Source organism: Entelurus aequoreus, linkage group LG07 (genome assembly GCF_033978785.1).
Source record: "Entelurus aequoreus isolate RoL-2023_Sb linkage group LG07, RoL_Eaeq_v1.1, whole genome shotgun sequence".
NCBI classification, from domain to species: Eukaryota; Metazoa; Chordata; class Actinopteri; order Syngnathiformes; family Syngnathidae; genus Entelurus; species Entelurus aequoreus.
The window spans coordinates 68,771,616-68,791,899 of record NC_084737.1 but is presented as its reverse complement, the minus strand read 5'-3'; the positions used below and the strand labels follow the sequence as shown (position 1 = coordinate 68,791,899).

Below are 20,284 nucleotides of genomic sequence, written 5' to 3'. Positions count from 1 at the left end.
GGCGAAGCTTAACAATGCTGTTGCTAACGACGCCATTGAAGCTAACTTAGCTACGGGACCTCACAGAGCTATGCTAAAAACATTAGCAATCCACCTACGCCAGCCAGCCCTCATCTGCTCATCAACACCCGTGCTCACCTGCGTTCCAGCGATCGACGGAGCGACGAAGGACTTCACCCGATCATCGATGCGGTCGGCGGCTAGAATCGGATAGCGCGTCTGCTATGCAAGTCAAAGTCCTCCTGGTTGTGTTGCTGCAACCAGCCGCTAATACACCGATCCCACCTACTTTCTTCTTTGCAGTCTTCATTGTTCATTAAACAAATTGCAAAAGATTCATCAACACAGATGTCCAGAATACTGTGGAATTTTGCAATGAAAACAGAGCTTTTTGTATTCAATACAATGGTGTCCGAATATTTCCGTTTCAACCATTGACGTCACGCGCATACGTCATCATACATAGACGTTTTCAACCGGAAGTTTCGCGGGAAATTTAAAATTGCACTTTATAAGTTAACCCGGCCGTATTGGCATGTGTTGCAATGTTAAGATTTCATCATTGATATATAAACTATCAGACTGCGTGGTCGGTAGTAGTGGGTTTCAGTAGGCCTTTAATAATGACTAATTAAGAATCAATATGTTACTAATTTGCATGTTAATAAGCAACTAATTAATGGTGGAAATGTGTTCCCCATACTAAAGTGTTACCATATTTAGATATAGCTGCCTGTATAAAATTGTCCATGTTGCAACTTAAGGCGATGTCCCCCTAAAACTCATTTCAGACTGGAACCGGAGACAGAAGCTTACGGTTATTCATATAGGCCACGTAAAGCTGCGAGTCCTGCTGCTCCTCCCTGGCAGTCCAGCTGATTTTGGCATAGGTGTCACTCACATAAGAGCTTATGTTCAACAGGCCTGGTAAAGGAAATGCAGAAACGAGGAGGAGACAGAGAGAGAGAGAAAACACACCGACAGGCACAGAAAAGAAGGCAGGAAAAGAAGATTAGCAGTGGCAAATAGGATCCCCCCACAGTTTGAGAACAGTGCATCTTGCAAAAAGAAAAAAAAAAAGAAAAACGGAGATGACAGTTAAAAAAAGCAACCCCGATCCCCCAGAATTAATTGAGCGGTGCTGGATTTAGGACTCATAAAGGGGCGATGTAACACTGGTGGGCGGGAGTGACATCCAGTCCTCTCTACAGCACAGTCGGTGCCTCACACAAGCATGCACAAACACCGGAACAGATTGAAGCCTGCAGGCTTATTGTTAGTTGAAAGTTCAGATACATGAAGACAGGTTGTGTGAACATTTGCAAGTGGGAGCCGTGTACCCAAAGACGGAGGACGAGCAGTAGTGCCTGGGATAGAGCGGGGGAAGGAGACAGAGCAGATGTGGCCTGAAATGAGAGAAGAAACCTCAGATGTTTAAATCCCCGCACCTGTGCTAGTAAGACCTACACGAAAACACAAAACACACAAACTAATACAGTAAAAAAACAAACATTTAAGTAGAACCTCTAAAGTAGGCTTAACATTGGGACGTACAGTCGTGGACAAAAGTTGTAAAGAACATAATGTCATGGCTGTCTTGAGTTTCCAATCATTTCTACAACTCTTATTTTTTTGTGATAGAGTGATTGGAGCACATACTTGTTTGTCACAAAAAAACATTCATGAAGTTTGGTTCTTTTATGAATTTGTTATGGGTCTACTGAAAATGTGACCAAATCTGCTGGGTCAAAAAAAAAATACATACAGCAATGTTAATATTTGGTTACATGTCCCTTGGCAAGTTTCACTGCAATAAGGCGCTTTTGGTAGCCATCCACAAGCTTCTGGCAAGCTTTTGGTTACATTTTTGACCACTCCTCTTGACAAAGTTGGTGCAGTTCAGCTCAATTTGTTGGTTTTCTGACATGTACTTGTTTCTTCAGCATTGTCCACACGTTTAAGTCAGGACTTTGGGATGGCCATTCTAAAAGCTTCATTCTAGCCTGATTTAGCCATTCCTTTACCTCTTTTGACGTTTGTTTGGGGTCATTGTTCTGTTGGAACACCCAACTGCGTCCAAGACCTAACCTCCGGGCTGATTATTTTAGGTTTTCCTGAAGAATTTGGAGGTAATCCTCCTTTTTCATTGTCCCATTTACTCTCTGTAAAGCACCAGTTCCATTGGCAGCAAAACAGGCCCAGAACAAAATACTACCACCACCATGCTTGACGGTGGGGTTGGAGTTCCTGGGATTAAAGGCCTCACCTTTTCTCCTCCAAACATATTGCTGGGTATTGTGGCCAAACAGCTAAATATTTGTTTCATCTGACATCACATGGACAAAGATAAGACCTTATGGAGGAAAGTTATGTGGTCAGATGAAACGATAATCTAATAATAACACGTCAAAAGTGGTTGATGGCTAAATCAGTCTATGAGCATGAATTGATGAAGCCTACTCGGATGAGAGGCGAAACGTCTTCTGACACAAACGGAACTGTCCAGTTGTGATCAATTGATTGCCTTGAGAATAGTTTCTGGAAAAGATTGCATTGCACTTTAGAGGTTCCACTGTATAATAAACTATGCAAATAAATACAACATTGCTGGTACTACTGGGAAACTGATGGCTGAAGCAGACTGTTCAATAAAAAAGCAGCCCTAAATGTCAGCGCTACAATACATGTCAACAACTGTGACATCAGTTAGTCTACTCTAAGGCATCCCATACTGAAGTCTAGAGCACATCTCTCACTACTTCAACATCAGCGAGCTGCTAGCTGGAGGCGGTCATACATACTGCTCTCAACGGAGACCACAGCTGCAGTCAGCAAAAATGTGAGATAAAAAAAAGAAAGCAAAACCACAGATTATTACTGAAGTTTTCAATAGAAAGCCACCTTTAGGGTTTGGACACACACACACACACACACACACACTCACACACACATACATGACACACACACACACAGACTACGGACGCATTCTGACATATGCAGAATTCTGAAGTTTACTACAGTTTTGCATTCCGCTGTACACAGATGGACGACTGAATGGGTACAATGCTAGTGGGATGTTTGCATGATGAAATTGCACAATCAGCTTGAAAGCGACAATAGGGCGTAGCTTTTAATGCTCCATAGCATTCCCCTGGAGCTCCCCCTCGCTCCCAGTTGAATTATTTGTACTTTTGAAATTCAAATTGATAGCGGTAAACATTACTTTTCAAGGTGCCAGCCGTGGCTTCATTGTCATTATTGTCGCCACACGACGACATTTGGAATGCTCTGCTGTACTTTATACTTAATTGCATCAGGCACGACAAATGAAAATGTTATGATAAATGATAAATGGGTTATACTTGTATAGCGCTTTTCTACCTTCAAGGTACTCAAAGCGCTTTGACAGTATTTCCATATTCACCCATTCACACACACATTCACACACTGATGGCGGGAGCTGCCATGCAAGGCGCTAACCAGCAGCCATCAGGAGCAAGGGTGAAGTGTCTTGCCCAAGGACACAACGAACGTGACTAGGATGGTAGAAAGTGGGGATTGAACCCCAGTAACCAGCAACCCTCCGATTGCTGGCACGGCCACTCTACCAACTTCGCCACGCCGCCCCTGTGCCGCCCCCATATGTTGAAACAATATGAAACTTATACTGCTTTGACGTCTGAACACACCACATTGTTGACGGATGAACTTATTATTGCAGCACCAGCCAACAATACTAGTTGCTGTAGCTCACGTTCCTGCAGTGGGGATGATGATACCTGCTTTGGTGGCACATGTTCTGGTGTATGTGTGTACATTTATGAAGGGACAATTAAGGAGGATATGCACTTCTGTAAAGATGTCCTTTTACCGAACATTATTTTACATAATGTATTTACATAGCTCAAACAGGTGAGGAATAATTTAGCGTAAGATGTAGAGCTGAAACGATTCCTCGAGTAACTCGAGTAATTCTTGCCTAGTTTGGTAGTCAAAGCTCGCTATGCTCTACCTAATCCACTTTTGATGTTTGATATAATGAACACTGTTCTTATTGTTTTATTTTTGATACTAAGAATATAGTTTTATTTTAACTTTCTCAGAGAATATTAATTTATAAAAATGTGTGTATATATATATATATATATATATATATATATATATATATATATATATATATATATATATATATATATATATATATATACATATATACACACTACCGTTCAAAAGTTTGGGGTCACCCAAACAATTTTGCGGAATAGCCTTCATTTCTAAGAACAAGAATAGACTGTCGAGTTTCAGATGAAAGTTCTCTTTTTCTGGCCATTTTGAGCGTTTAATTGACCCCACAAATGTGATGCTCCAGAAACTCAATCTGCTCAAAGGAAGGTCAGTTTTGTAGCTTCTGTAACGAGCTAAACCGTTTTCAGATGTGTGAACATGATTGCACAAGGGTTTTCTAATAATCAATTAGCCTTCTGAGCCAATGAGCAAACACATTGTACCATTAGAACACTGGAGTGATAGTTGCTGGAAATGGGCCTCTATACACCTGTGTAGATATGGCACCAAAAACCAGACATTTGCAGCTAGAATAGTCATTTACCACATTAGCAATGTATAGAGTGTATTTCTTTAAAGTTAAGACTAGTTTAAAGTTATCTTCATTGAAAAGTACAGTGCTTTTCCTTCAAAAATAAGGACATTTCAATGTGACCCCAAACTTTTGAACGGTAGTGTATATATATATATATATATATATATATATATATATATATATATATATATATATATATATATATATATATATATATGTTTTCATCTCAAACATGTTATGATGGCAAAATGAACATTGATTACTATTTTGCATGCAAAGAATGCAATGAACTGTATAGCATTGTTAAAATTTTAAATAGTTGTCATCATTATTAAGTGGTTTGTCTTTTTACATTGTTTATGTATTGTTGGCAGGTTGAAAACAGCTCAGCGGATTTGCGTGGAGAAACCACCATTTAAACGACACCGTATAATAATCATCAAAAACGCATGAGGGACAAGAACTTTGTTTATGCGGTCACACCACACAGCACATAAGGCTGTGATCGCACCTGTTTTTATTAGCACACACAAATTGGCACATTCAACCACGGACGCATTTCAGCTGTGCGTGTCAGCCTTCAATAATGAAAACAGGCGTTTAGGAAATAAAAGAGAATTAGGCCAAACGCATTAATTGAGGGCACATTTTAACATATATAATTAAACCTTAATTAAGCAAAAATTTTGCTTCGGCCCGGCTGCACTAAATAATAATATAAATCCATTTAATATAGTCAAAATACAAATAAGGCAACGAGAGAAGTATCCTACACTTCTCTTTTGTGAAGTAAATTTGTACAGCCGATATGGGCATCTACATCAACAATATGATTTGCCTGAGAAGCTGGACAGGACCAAAAATGAAAAATAAAAAAATAAAAATTAAGCAAAAATATGACATCGATCGGGATATTCCATAGAATACTTGATTACTAAAATATTCGATAGCTGCAGCTCGAGTAAGATGTTTTCTTGTGTGCTTACAGGCAGAGGGTACATCTAAAAGGGGTAGCTGACTGTGAAAAAGTTTGGGAACCACTGATATAGACTCAACTCTATGCTATGGAAACAGTATACACTGTACGTAGGTCAGTCTTAGTATTAAAAGCCAGTGAATCATCCAAATGATTACTTCTTTAAAATGTGCAACATGAGAACTAATCCACTTTAGTGGATTTACTGTCACACAATTAAATGTTACTTAATTATGACAGTAGAGCTGTAATAAGGTTTTAGAGCTTCATGTGCTCTTGTTTGTGTGGTGTTTCCATTTGAATTGCTGTGTTTTTATGATGATATGCCCCCGCCCCCCCGCAGCTTGCCATTACAAAAATGAAAATATCACTGCTGTTCGCTTGTGCAACGTTTGTGCTGGTTTGCGCCACAAAATGTATGCTGTTAAGTAGAGATTGACCGATATGTTTTTTTCAAGGCCGATGCCGATAGCGATTATTAGTCAAGGAAGCCGATCAACGATATTTAGACCTATTATTAATTGGCAGCAAAATTCCTATTAGTTAACATGTACGTATGTGCCTCTTAAGACCTCACTGAAGGCTTTGTAAAGCTTTTAGTTTTTTATTTAGATTTTTTAAATAATTTTTGAGGAAACATCCAACGTTGAACTATTAGCAACCTAATGTTTAATGCGCTAATGTTGTGGTTGATTTAGCGCCAAACAACATCAGGGGATTTTACGAATATCGTGTCTAATTATCGACATTTGCATTTCCTGGGAAAATTGGTAAAATAGGGGATTTTTTTTTTATAGCAGTTTATGGATTTAATACATTGTAATGTTTCCTCGTGAGGAACCCTGAAATATAGCGAGCATTTATACACAATCAATTCTTGGCTCCTTCTCGTAGCTTATAATTGGGACATTTCTCAAGGTGGCTGACATAATTTCTTCCTGGATGTTGCAGAAAGTATTAGAATGCTGCCTCTGTTTCTTAACCTATACAATAAGTCTTGCATTTGTCAATATATTTACACAAAGTTGGGATTTTTGGCAGGAATATTTTTTCTGTCATCATAATGTCCATCCATGTACAGTATGTCACGTTGTTATTTGATTGAATCTGGGAACATGAATGAAACTCACCGCGCTCCTACGAACGGAGGATTGGTCGATGCAGTAAAGAAACAAACAGAATGTAACCAATAAGACACCGGGAAAGAAGGACAAAAATTGGATTCCACTGCAAAAAAATGGAAGTTTTGAAATCCAAGTAGAAGAGATATTTTATGTACAAGCGACCCAAGACTGCAGGAGGAAGAGAAAGTGAGAGGGTGAAGAAGTGGCGCGTAAGCACTGCAGTGGAAAAAAGAAGTCCACAAACAGGGCAAACGGGATGGTGCTTGACCAATTTCCATAGCTATCTACTTAACTATTTTATTTAAAACATTGTTTTTATAAAAAATACTGGTATCATGTGTATATATTGTATCTGCTGATGTTGCACGTTGTAGATGTAAAAAAGAAAACAAAAAGAAAACCAATTTACAGTACATCAAAAAATGCTAAATATGATGAGCCTGTCCGATAATCGTCCGATAATCGTTTGCAACATTTACACAGATGCCTGGAGGGTGCCAACTTTCCAATGTAATTTACACAGTATATTATGCATTCTCGTATGCAATGACATAATTACGTACGTAGGTATCACATGCATGCGTATTAGCTTTAGTTTTTGGTAGTTACCAATAACAATTTGCATAGATAGCATTAGCTGTCATTGAATGTATATTCTATCATAACAGCAACATGACTGTAAATTGTTTGTTGCTTCTCTTGGACTGCATTTGTATGTGTGCACGCACCAACACCAATCGTTTTATTAGGGCCGGTAAATTTATTTCCTAAACTTTGTAATTGTGAAAAATATGGACAATTGTCTAACACATGTGTTCTGTTAAACCACTAATGGTAGTTACATTTTTTTCTTTGAAAAATGTTACTGTGAGGAAGTTGCAAACAGCCCCTTTAAAGGCCTACTGAAACCCACTACTACCGACCACGCAGTTTGATAGTTTATATATCAATGATGAAATCTTAACATTGCAACACATGCCAATACGGCCGGGTTAACTTATAAAGTGCAATTTTAAATTTCTCGCTAAACTTCCTGTTGAAAACGTCTATGTATGATGACGTATGCATGTGACGTCAATCGTTGAAACGGAAGTATTCGGACACCATTGTATCCAATACAAAAAGCTCGGTTTTCATCTCAAAATTCCACAGTATTCTGGACATCTGTGTTGGTGAATCTTTTGCAATTTGTTTAATGAACAATGAAGACTGCAAAGAAGAAAGCTTTAGGTGGGATCGGTGTATTAGCGGCTGGCTACAGCAACACAACCAGGAGGACTTTGACTTGAATAGCAGACGCGCTATCCGACGCTAGCCGCCGACCGCATCTATAATCGGGTGAAGTCCTTCGTCGCTCTGTCGATCGCTGGAACGCAGGTGAGCAAGGGTTTTGATGAGCAGATGAGGGCTGGCTGGCGTAGGTGGTTAGCTAATGTTTTTAGCATAGCTCTGTGAGGTCCCGTTGCTAAGTTAGCTTCAATGGCGTCATTAGCAACAGCATTGTTAAGCTTCGCCAGGCTGGAAAGCATTAACCGTGTAGTTACATGTCCATGGTTTAATAGTATTGTTGATTTTCTGTCTATCCTTCCAGTCAGGGGTTTATTTATTTTGTTTCTATCTGCAGTTAAGCCCGATGCTATCACGTTAGCTCCGTAGCTAAAGTGCTTCGCCGATGTATTGTCGTGGAGATAAAAGTCACAGTGAATGTCCATTTCGTGTTCTCGACTCTCATTTTCAAGAGGATATAGTAGCCGAGGTGGTTTAAAATACAAATCCGAGATCCACAATAGAAAAAGGAGAGAGTGTGGAATACAATGAGCCAGCTTGTACCTAAGTTACGGTCAGAGCGAAAAAAGATGTGTCCTGCACTGCACTCTAGTCCTTCACTCTCATGTTCCTCATCCACAAATCTTTCATCCTGGCTCAAATTAATGGGGTAATAGTCGCTTTCTCGGTCCGAATCGCTCTCGCTGCTGGTGTAAACAATGGGAAAATGTGAGGAGCCTTTCAAACTGTGACGTCACGCTACTTCCGGTACAGGCAAGGCTTTTTTTTTTATCAGCGACCAAAAGTTGCGAACTTTATCGTCGATGTTCTCTACTAAATCCTTTCAGCAAAAAATATGGCAATATCGCGAAATAATCAAGTATGACACATAGAATGGATCTACTATCCCCGTTTAAATAAAACAAATTCATTTCAGTAGGCCTTTAAAGTTTTTGAGTCATTTAAAAATATATTTTTTAACAATATTTGGACCCGTGATGTAACCAGTAAAGATTTGCGGATCGATACCGAAATATTGACACCCTTGATGCAGATTCCTAATGCTCGCATATCAATTCTCAAAATATAATATCGATACCGAAACCTCATGGAAGGGATTTAGACAAGGTGGAAGGGATGTGTGTAAAAAATAAAGCATTAATAACATTAAAACTATAATAGCAAAAATAAATTTTTGACAGCATGAATGTACCACAAACGTTTTTTGGGACAAGATTGGTGAGATTTGGACATTGTGGTGTGGCTTTGTGTGAATAATAAAACCAGAATGGTACAACTTTTTTTTTTCACAGCAGGATTCTGGGTGAGAATTGGACAAGGTGGCGTTTTAAACTTTAACAGCACAGACAAAAAAAAATAAAAAATCAATCTACGGCACAAATGTAACATAAACTAATGGCAGTGGTGTTGTGTGCAATGACAAGGCGGTCCAGCTTCACACACATGAAGTATTGTACCATAAAGACATTCTTACTGTCACTCCACTTCAACACAATACTTAAGGGAACGTGTTTGATGCATTAGTTATGACATCTGCAATCGTATCTGTCACTGTGAGTTTACTGACCTGATCTAAATGAAATGTCCCTCTAACATTTTTTGGTGTGAGTGTGTGTTTACTGCGCGCCTCCTTGTTGCATGAAAATAAATCCCGCTGCCGCTGATGGCTGATTTCTGACTGCAGTCAAGCTGAAGCGAGGCATGATTGCTATTCTTCTAAGTAAACCATTTTATCAGCATTAAATTCAAAGCTTTCAGCCAGCGTGTTTGAGATAACAAGCAGGGTGTTCAAATGTGACGCAAGAGAGCAAATATTTAAATCCCTGCGGGATACTTGTGGTTATTTTTCTTTGCGACTTGGGTTTCGAGCTGCATTATGTGCTCTTGATGCTGTTTGTCTAGTTTGCTGCCCATTTTATCTCTGCTGCCCTCGTATCTCCAGAGACCTGATGGAGGAAAATGCTTTGAATTTACTTGGTCTTTTTTCTTACAGACATGTCTCAGCTACTTTATATTTGCACTAATCCAGGGTTTTTTCAAAAATATCACTCTTTACAAAACAGTTTTGTGATGTAGCAAATTCATTTGACGCCCGGCAGCTTGACAATTTTTTAAAATACATTATTTTCATTTGTTTGTCTTATTTTTAACATTTTAAAAGGCAAAATGGATTGTAACTAATTGTCCACAAGGGTAGGGTTGGCATTAGAAGCATTCAGATTGGAAACTAGGGACAGGTGTGTCCTGATTGCCAATCAGGGACAGGTGTGTCCTGATTGCCAATCAGGGACAGGTGAGTAAGCCAGGGCTCAGACCAGAGGAGTGGTGGTAAATGAAGGCAAACAAGAAGTGGAACGACAAACAAGAGCACTGGGCAGGAACTAATAAACTATCTAAGAAAACTAATGACAACTGAGTTAAGTACAGTATAGATACCTGTATAATCACAATTTGGCAAAAATTTATATATGCATGTTTTTTTCTCACCAACAATAGGCTGTTATTTCCACACAAAAATGTATATATACACCATAAATATGTATCCATTTTAAAATACTAAAATACTTTTTTTTTTAAGTAAGTTAAGTACAGTATATAGATACCTGTTGTTTCCAGAAAATAAAACACACATAATTCACCATGAATATGTAATTATTTCAGACTACTAAAATGCATTAAAAAAAAAATAGGTTAAGTACAGTATAAATACCTGCATAATCACAATTTGGCAAACATCTATATTTACATGTTTGTTTTTTTTCTCACCATCAATAGGCTGTTATTTCCATACAAAAAAATATAACTCACCATTAATATGTAAGTATTTCAAAATACTAAAATACGTTTGAAAAAAATAAGTTAAGTATAGATACTTGCATAACCCCAATTTGGCAAACATCTATATTTACATGTTTTTTCTCAATAACAATAGGTTATTGCCACAGAAAAAATATATATAACTCACCATAAATATGTAATAATTTTAAAGTACTACATTTTTTTTAAATTTATTTTTTATTTTTTTTAACACCATTCAGAAGTTAGTTTCTGCGTATTATTTGGCCCTCTGCCTAACTTCATAGTTTGATGTACATTCGGCCCATGCACCTTGGGCAGTTAATAGTTTTACTCGTTATGGCGATCTTGAATTCCACAAGGCATTACAATACAAGTGCCAACACAAACATGGCAGCAAAAACCAACACACATTGAGAAACACAAGCCTAGTGGTTAGAGTGTCCGCCCTGAGATCGGTAGGTTGTGAGTTCAAATCCCGGCCGGGTCATACCAAAGACTATAAAAATAGGACCCATTACCTCCCTGCTTGGCACTCAGCATCAAGGGTTGGAATTGGGGGTTAAATCACCAAAAATTATTCCCGGGCGCGGCTATGCTGCTGCCCACTGCTCCCCTCACCTCCCAGGGGGTGATCAAGGGGATGGGTCAAATGCAGAGGACAAATTTCACCACACCTAGTGTGTGTGTGACAATCATTGGTACTTTAACTTTAACTTTAAAAAGCGACTTCCAAGCTGAAGTGTCTCTGACCGTTTGCTGGGTGACTCCACAGTGTGAAAATATACAATTTTACATTCACTTTTACATGTAGAACAGGGGTGTCAAACTCATTTTAGATGGGGGACCACATGAAGAAAAATCTACTCCCAAGTGGGCCGGGACTGGTAAAATCACGGCGCGATAACTTAAAAATAAAGACAACTTCAGATTGTTTTCTTTGTTTAGAAATAGAACAAGCACGTTCTTAAAATGTACAAATCATAAAGTTGCTGTTTTTTATTTACACTTACATGTTGCGGTTAATGTATTCTATCTTTATTTGTCGTTGTTTATACTTTCTGAATAAATTATGTGATAATGTTCATCAGTCAACTCATTGTCTATCCATGAAGATAAAAAAATAATATCAAAATCAAATTACAGGATGTTATTTATGTAGTTAGCTCATTTTCCTCCACTGGTGCACTAACATAAATAATAAATAATGATAAATGGGTTATACGTGTATAGTGCTTTTCTACCTTCAAGGTACTCAAAGCGCTTTGACAGTATTTCCACATTCACCCATTCACACACACATTCACACACTGATGGCGGGAGCTGCCATGCAAGGCGCTAACCAGCAGCCACCAGGAGCAAGGGTGAAGTGTCTTGCGCAAGGACACAACAGACGTGACTAGGATGGTAGAAGGTGGGGATTGAACCCCAGTAACCAGCAACACTCCGATTGCTGGCACAGCCACTCTACCAACTTCGCCACGATATGAACCATTAATTAGTTGCTTATTAACATGCAAATTAGTAAGATATTGGCTGTTAATTAGTCATTTTTAAGTACTTATTAAGTACTTATTATTGCCTTATTATGCATGGCCTTATTATACAACCAGTAAGCCATTAACTAAGAGTCTTCCCTAACCCTAACCCCAACCCTAACCCTACCGCTACCCCTCCCCCTAACCCTGACCCTAACCCTAACCCTTCCCCTTCCCCTAACCCTATGTTAATAAGCAACTAATTAATGGTTCATATATTCCCCATACTAAAGTGTTACCCAAAAGTTGTTTCTTTTTTAATGCATTCTAATTAGTAAATAAATGCGACCACCTTCAAGGTACTCAAAGCGCTTTGACAGTATTTCCACATTCACCCATTCACACACACATTCACACACTGATGGCGGGAGCTGCCATGCAAGGCGCTAACCAGCAGCCATCAGGAGCAAGGGTGAAGTGTCTTGCCCAAGGACACAACAGACGTGACTAGGATGGTAGAAGGTGGGGATTGAACCCCAGTAACCAGCAACCCTCCGATTGCTGGCACAGCCACTCTACCAACTTCGCCACGCCGTCCCCATGTGGTTTATTTTTTACATATGTAGCATCATCTACAAAGATACAAATAATTGCTATTGCGACATCTAGTGGACACATTTAGAACAGCTGTTTCTTTCATTCAAAAATTTCGGCTCTTTTTTATACTTAGCAAAGTCATCCCGCGGGCCGGATAAAACCTGTTTGCGGGCCGTATGTTTGACACCCCTGATGTAGAATGACTTAAGGCCTTAATTAGCTCAAGGGTGACTATAGCTCCTGCTAAACATAATAAAAATATTAAGGCACGTTGTAGGTGAGGTGAATACTTTGTGCGTCCCAGCCACACCCGGACTCTACCTCCAGCGGCCCCCAGATTAATGGAGTTTAAGACCCCTGTTCTGCACTGACAGCATTTGTTAATATTCAGCCTCCAGACTTGCAGCGAGGTAAATTCAATTTAATATGTGATAGGAATGTCACGTTCTGCTTGCGTCAGAGTGAGATTTGTGTTCCCAAGATGCAGAAAGGCAGGCAGGATGCAGCGTGCAGGTAAGAAGAGTCTTTACTTCTTTCTTCAAGCAAGGCAACAATACAATAACAGATGTGCCGCAGGGAAGCGCACTGGAGCCCAAGCCAAAAACTTAGATTGTTCTGTGCCTAGCTTCAAAACGCATGGACGTACAGGCAATGTGTTAAACATAGCCATTTTTTGGGAGTGTTAAGATTAAGATTAGTTTATTTCAAAAGGGGACAATGCAATTTCTTAAAAACACATGACTACACGTGGTTAAAAAAAGCCAGAATTAGCGATGAGGTGGCAACTTGTCCAGGGTGTACCCCGCCTTCCGCCCGATTGTAGCTGAGATAGGCTCCAGCGCCCCCCCCCCCCCCCCCGCGACCCCAAAAGGGAATAAGCGGTAGAAAATGGATGGATGGATAGCCAGAAGGCTAGTTTTCATCAGTCGAAATTACAATTTCAAAGAAAAAGAGATAAAAAGGGGAAAAAAAAGCACACAATACATATACGATATAACACAAAATAAAAAACAACATAACAACATAACATTTATTATAGTGTTTTGTTTTTTTTAACATTATTGTAACTGGATTTGCTTATGTTCTGTAACTGGATCTGTGTACTGTTATTTTTTATTATTTTGAGAATTGTATTTTCTTTTCCTTTTTCCTTTCTTTTATTATTACTATCTGCATATGTTCTGTAACTGTATCTGTGTGCTGTTATTTTATTTTATTGTTTTGAGAATTTTCTTTTTCTTTTCCTTTTTCCTTTCTTCTATTTGTAACTGAATTTGTGTATGTTTTGTAACTGGATCTGTGTATTATTAATTTACTTTGAACTTTTGAAAAGGACTCCAGGAAGACTAGGCTGGCGTTTGCCCAATAAACAATAAACAATAACCCCAGCAAAGGGCAAGGATCTAGGCATATAGAGGCAAATGTGCACAAATTAAACAATAATTGCAGATAGAGAGTTGCCAATTCCCCGAAATGAAAATAAGGGACACCTTGCAGGGCTTTGTCGACCCAATCTGTTTTGCCTTTTTTGTTTGTGTGAAAGGAGTTTTATACTATCTGCAAAGGTTGAATGGAAGCAACCGGGCTCTTCCTTGTTAAAGAGTTTCAAAAGAGTCAATTTGCATGGATTCGACATTTGTAGATTTTCTGACCTGATGACCTAATCTACGCTGACATGTTTCTGTAATATTTGGCTCCAACCACAATTGAATTGTATGCACGGGTTGTGATAATACAAATACATGAGAAACAAATTGTGTTTGTGCAATATAACACAAATTGACACAATATAATAGTTTATTTTCCCTCCTGAGAGTGTGTCCGCAGCTAACACATAAGGTAAAAAGAATGCTAATGGTTATCCCATGGTTGGTAAGAATCAGACCTTTTTGATTGATTGATTGATTGATTGAAACTTGTATTAGTAGATTGCACAGTACAGTACATATTCCGTACAATTTACCACTAAATGGTAACACCCGAATACATTTTTCAACTTGTTTAAGTCGGGGTCCACGTTAATCAATTCATGGTACAAATATATACTATCAGCATAATACAGTCATCACACAAATTAATCATCAGAGTATATACATTGAATTATTTACATTATTTACAATCCAGTGGGTGGGATGTGGCGGGGGTTGGGGTAGGTTGGGTTGCTATCAGCACTTCAGTCATCAACAATTATATCATCTGAGAAATGCACATAGTAACAGTGTAGGTCTCACTTCGTAGGATATGTACAGCGAGCAGTGAACATAGTGAGCTCAGGGGCCGTACTAATCAAGCTTCTTAGAGTGCCATTTTACACTTAAGTCCTGAAAATTTGCGAAATTTAGTCCTACTCTCAAACTTAAGAATAAAAGCTTTTTATCAACGTTCTTAAGTCTAAGAATCACTCCTACTCTCCACGATATTTAAGAGACCTTCAGAGGTGTCTTAAGTGGTTAGGAGTTGCCAGCAGGGGATGGCACTGAGGCGAGAGACGTGCGCGAACGTTCATCTTTGTTTGATGACGAGCAGCTGATCAAACGGTATCGTTTAGACAGAGCAGGTATTATTTTTGTCACAGATTTAATAATTTTCGATTCCTTGTTGATTTCTGCATGTGGCTGCAGTGTACTAGTATATATAGAGCCACCCACACCACTTTCAAAGTAGTTGCCTAATTAATGAATTGGAAAGAAAATGTTATGAGAGTAGTGTATGTGTGTGCCACACACATACGCTAGGCTACAGCATGTGAGGTGAGTGACGTCAGTGAGTGTGTGGGCGAGAGAAGAGAGGGAGCGGTATTGTGAGTGCGAGCGGGGACTAGTTTGTTTTGTGTTGGATTGGCTGTGTGCAAGCAATCAATAAAGCAAGATTTGCAACTAATCGCCGGACTCATCATTCACTCTAAAGTCGTCCGCTGTGGAGACCCACTGCCGGGTAAAGTGAAGGGTGTTGCCCCGAGCATACATCCTGGAGAAGTGTCTCCCCTGCCTCTTTGTTACGGTCTGGGAGCAGGAAGCAGGAAAGGTGCAACAAAAAGGAAACATTTATTTTTGATTCATTGCCAATATTGTTTGTTTGTTTTGTATTATTTTGTAGTTTATTGTCAAAATATACACTCCCATTGTCCACTTAAATATTTCTAAGATATTTCTTTATTCTTAGACAAGGGATTCCCTTCCGTGATTGGTCATTTCTATGGACACAGAAATGACGTCACCTAAAATTCCGTTTACGGCACATAGTAATCTCGTAATTCAGCTCTGAGTGTGACACTTAAGATTCAGTCCTACACTTCGCTGAAAGTGTGAGTAAGACGCTTGATAACTAACTTTTAAGTGCAACTTTCAGCGAATAATTTATTTACTCTTAAGTCAACTCTTAGCAGACTTCTTAGGAGTAATTCTAAGAAGCTTGATAAGTACGGCCCCAGAACTAGAACTAGTATTTAGAGAAGATTAGCATTAATGACACAATTCATAACCGTCTGTTAAGGTGGGTTGCAATCACGCAACCTAGAGGCACATCCGGGCACTTCTGGGTTTCAGGCAAGGGTCTAGAGCCCCATTGAGCTACTGTTCATTTACCTGCATTTGTGCAGATTTGGGCGAAAGGTTAAGAGGCAAATATGTAAGCGATCATGAAAAAAATACTAGGATGGAATGGATTTATACACTCTTAAGAAAAATATGTTTTTTAATTATTTAAACCGATTATCATCACCAAGACGTTACTGCTCGCCACAACTTCACTTCATTTGACAATCACGAAGAAAGAAAGAAAGAAAAGACTGAAGGCACATCATGTCTTTACATCTGAGTGGTCCACTAATGAAACATTTATCAGTGAAAGACAAAGTTGGACTTATTCGTGCATCGGTTAGTAACGTATTTGATTGACATAACGCTGCTATAAATATTAGTCTGTCATCTACAAGTTATGTCTGCAGTTGTTTGTATGCTGTGATGTTCATATTTTGTCTCATTATTGAGCTATAGATGTTGTTCAGCCATGTTTGCCATCGATATTAAGATTCAGTATGCTGTTGAGGATATGTTCTACGTGCTAACAAATAGCACCAAAGGTCATCAATGTTGAATAAAGCACTTGGCTTTCCTGCACAACTACAACTAGGCTTGTAGTTTCTGTTATGAAAATCGACAGAGAGATTATGGTGCATTGGACCAACAATCACAATATTTATTATTAGGACTTAAAGGCCTACTGAAATGAATTTTTTTTATTTAAACGGGGATAGCAGATCTATTCTATGTGTCATACTTGATCATTTTGCGATATTGCCATATTTTTGCTGAAAGGATTTAGTATAGAACAACGACGATAAAGATTGCAACTTTTGGTATCTGATAAAAAAAAGGCTTGCCCCTATCGGAAGTAGCGTGACGTAGTCAGTTGAACATATACGCAAAGTTCCCTATTGTTTACAATGATGGCCGCATGAAGTGAGAGAGATTCGGACCGAGAAAGCGACAATTTCCCCATTAATTTGAGCGAGGATGAAAGATTTGTGGATGAGTAAAGTGCAAGTGAAGGACTAGTGGGGAGTTGAAGCTATTCAGATAGGGAAGATGCTGTGAGAGCCGGGGGTGACCTGATATTCAGCTGGGAATGACTACAACAGTAAATAAACACAAGACATATATATACTCTATTAGCCACAACACAACCAGGCTTATATTTATCCATCCATCCATCCATTTTCTACCGCTTATTCCCTTCGGGGTCGCGGGGGGCGCTGGAGCCTATCTCAGCTACAATCGGGCGGAAGGCGGGGTACACCCTGGACAAGTCGCCACCTCATCGCAGGGCTTATATTTAACATGCCACAAATTAATCCTGCATAAAAACACCTGCGTGTTTGTTATGCTAGCTCCTAGCTCCTCTGCTAGCTCCTAGCTCCATAGAACACGCCAATACACTTCAAACACCTGATCAACACACACAATCACTCAGCCCAAAAGACCGTTCACCTAACCCAAGGTTCATAAAGCTTATATATTTTTAAAAAGTTACGTACGTGACGCGCATGTACGGTACGGTACGTGTTATGCTAGCTCCTAGCTCCTATGCTAGCTCCTAGCTCCATAGAACACGCAATACAATTCAAACACCTGATCAACACACACAATCACTCAGCCCAAAAGACCGTTCACCTAACCCAAGGTTCATAAAGCTTATATATTTTTAAAAAGTTACGTACGTGACGCGCACGTACGGTACGGTACGTGTTATGCTAGCTCCTAGCTCCTATGCTAGCTCCTAGCTCCATAGAACACGCCAATACAATTCAAACACCTGATCAACACACACAATCACTCAGCCCAAAAGACCGTTCACCTAACCCAAGGTTCATAAAGCTTATATATTTTAAAAAAGTTACGTACATACGCAAAAAAAAAGTTGCGCACATACGGTCAAGCGATCAAATGTTTAGAAGCCAAAGCTGCATACTCACAGTAGCACGTCTGCGTCTTTGTCATCCAAATCAAAGTAATCCTGGTAAGAGTCTGTGTTGTCCCAGTTCTCCACAGGCGTCTGTGTATCGAAGTCAAAAGTCCTCCTGGTTAGAGTCTCTGTTATCCGAGTTCTTCCATCTTGACTGCATCTTTCGGGAATGTAAACAAAGAAGCGCCGGCTGTGTACTGTTGTTGCTGACTACGTTCGAAAAATACGTCCATTTCGCACCGACAACTTTCTTCTTTGCTTGCCCAGCTTCCTTCTCCATAATGCAATGAACATGATTGAAACAGATTCACGAACACAGATGTCCAGAATACTGTGGAATTATGAAATGAAAACAGAGCTTTTTCGTATTGGCTTCAATGTGGAAGGCATACCCGTGTTCGCCGGTCTACGTCACGCGCATACGTCATCCTCAGAGGCGTTTCGAACCGGAAGTTTAGCGGCAAATTTAAAATGTCACTTTATAAGTTAACCCGGCCGTATTGGCATGTGTTATAATGTTAAGATTTCATCATTGATATATAAACTATCAGACTGTGTGGTCGGTAGTAGTGGGTTTCAGTAGGCCTTTAACATGACGTTAGTTTATTTGCACAAACATTTCTTCATAGTTAGATTCAGGCATAGCAACCACAAAGGAACACAGACTAATTTAGTTTCCTTTTATTACGTTTAGTTATGCTCTCAAACACTACACATATAGTAGAGAATACATTTGAGTGCATCACAGAATCAAATGCTCAAACAAACATATTACGAAGTAATCACTGCAGACACAAGTGGTCCGATTGTATTCCACAAGATAATAATAGTGATAAGTTTAAGAGCTATTTCCTCCAACGCACTTTCGTTTTTTCCCTGACTTTATTACCTTTATGAACCTCTTCTTTCCAGACTCTATGAATGCACTTTCCTATATCTCTATTTGAACGACTGGAACACCCAAGAACAGAACAGCAATACGGCATTTTCTGCTCAAACTCTTCACTCACGCTCACTTGTTTTAATGCTACGCTCAAGCTGCTTGACCATCATGTGAAATAAGCCGTGAAGAAGAAAAATGGATGTGACGTCATATGCAACCCTCATATTACTTTATTTGAAATATGTAAATAATGGATATTTGCACATGTATCCATTTACTCAGAATCATCCATGTTCTATTCGTGATGTATCGAAGAACCGATCATCTTCTCCACCTTTACATACCGTACTAAGAATACGGGACAAAGTGCGTCCCTTCACAGCTCACTACGGAACAAGTACTTATGTTTTTCAAGGGGCGTTTGCAACCCTAATTGCAGACCACGGCACTTATCCAGAAAAAATATATATTTACCACACCACTTTTGTGACTAGTGAGGGAACACATAGCTTCCAAAAACAAAATGGAAGACCTACATACCAACGTTCCCTCTAAGGTGCGCACCTGCGCTATTGCACACTGCTCACGCGTCCTCTGCGCACAGCAAATCTATGCCGCACAAAAAATCAAATCCCACTCTAAAGAAAATAAACAAATCATTTGTTTTGTATGATTTTGCAATAAAACTGTGAGTAACAGGTGACGAAAGGCGGCCACAACAGATAAAACAATGTTTGTCAACACTTAAATTATTGTAACGTCTGTGGAGAGTGGAGACACTTAAAGGAGGACAGGAATTCCATTGGTCCCTTTATTTAGCGAAATTGTTTGTCGGCCATAATCACACCAAAACAATGTGTAAAATACTTTTATCTAGCAAAACTGGTCGTTGTCTACCGTACAAACCAAGCCAAAAGCAACTCTTTGTCATCTGTTATATCAACAGCAGCCACTTGCTCTCTCTCTCACCTGCAACAACACATACACTATGGCAATTAGCCACTGGTGCGTTTATGTCCACACAAAAAGTTGGACATCTCCAACACTACACGTAAAGTGTAAATTTCAGGTCGTTTTACT

The 20,284-nt window shown here is 39.3% G+C and overlaps 1 pseudogene; it reads right to left on the bottom strand.

Annotated features, from left to right (window-relative positions):
* Window positions 1-20,284, bottom strand: part of LOC133654204 (neural cell adhesion molecule L1-like protein) — a 128,965-nt pseudogene that overhangs the window by 33,199 nt on the left and 75,482 nt on the right.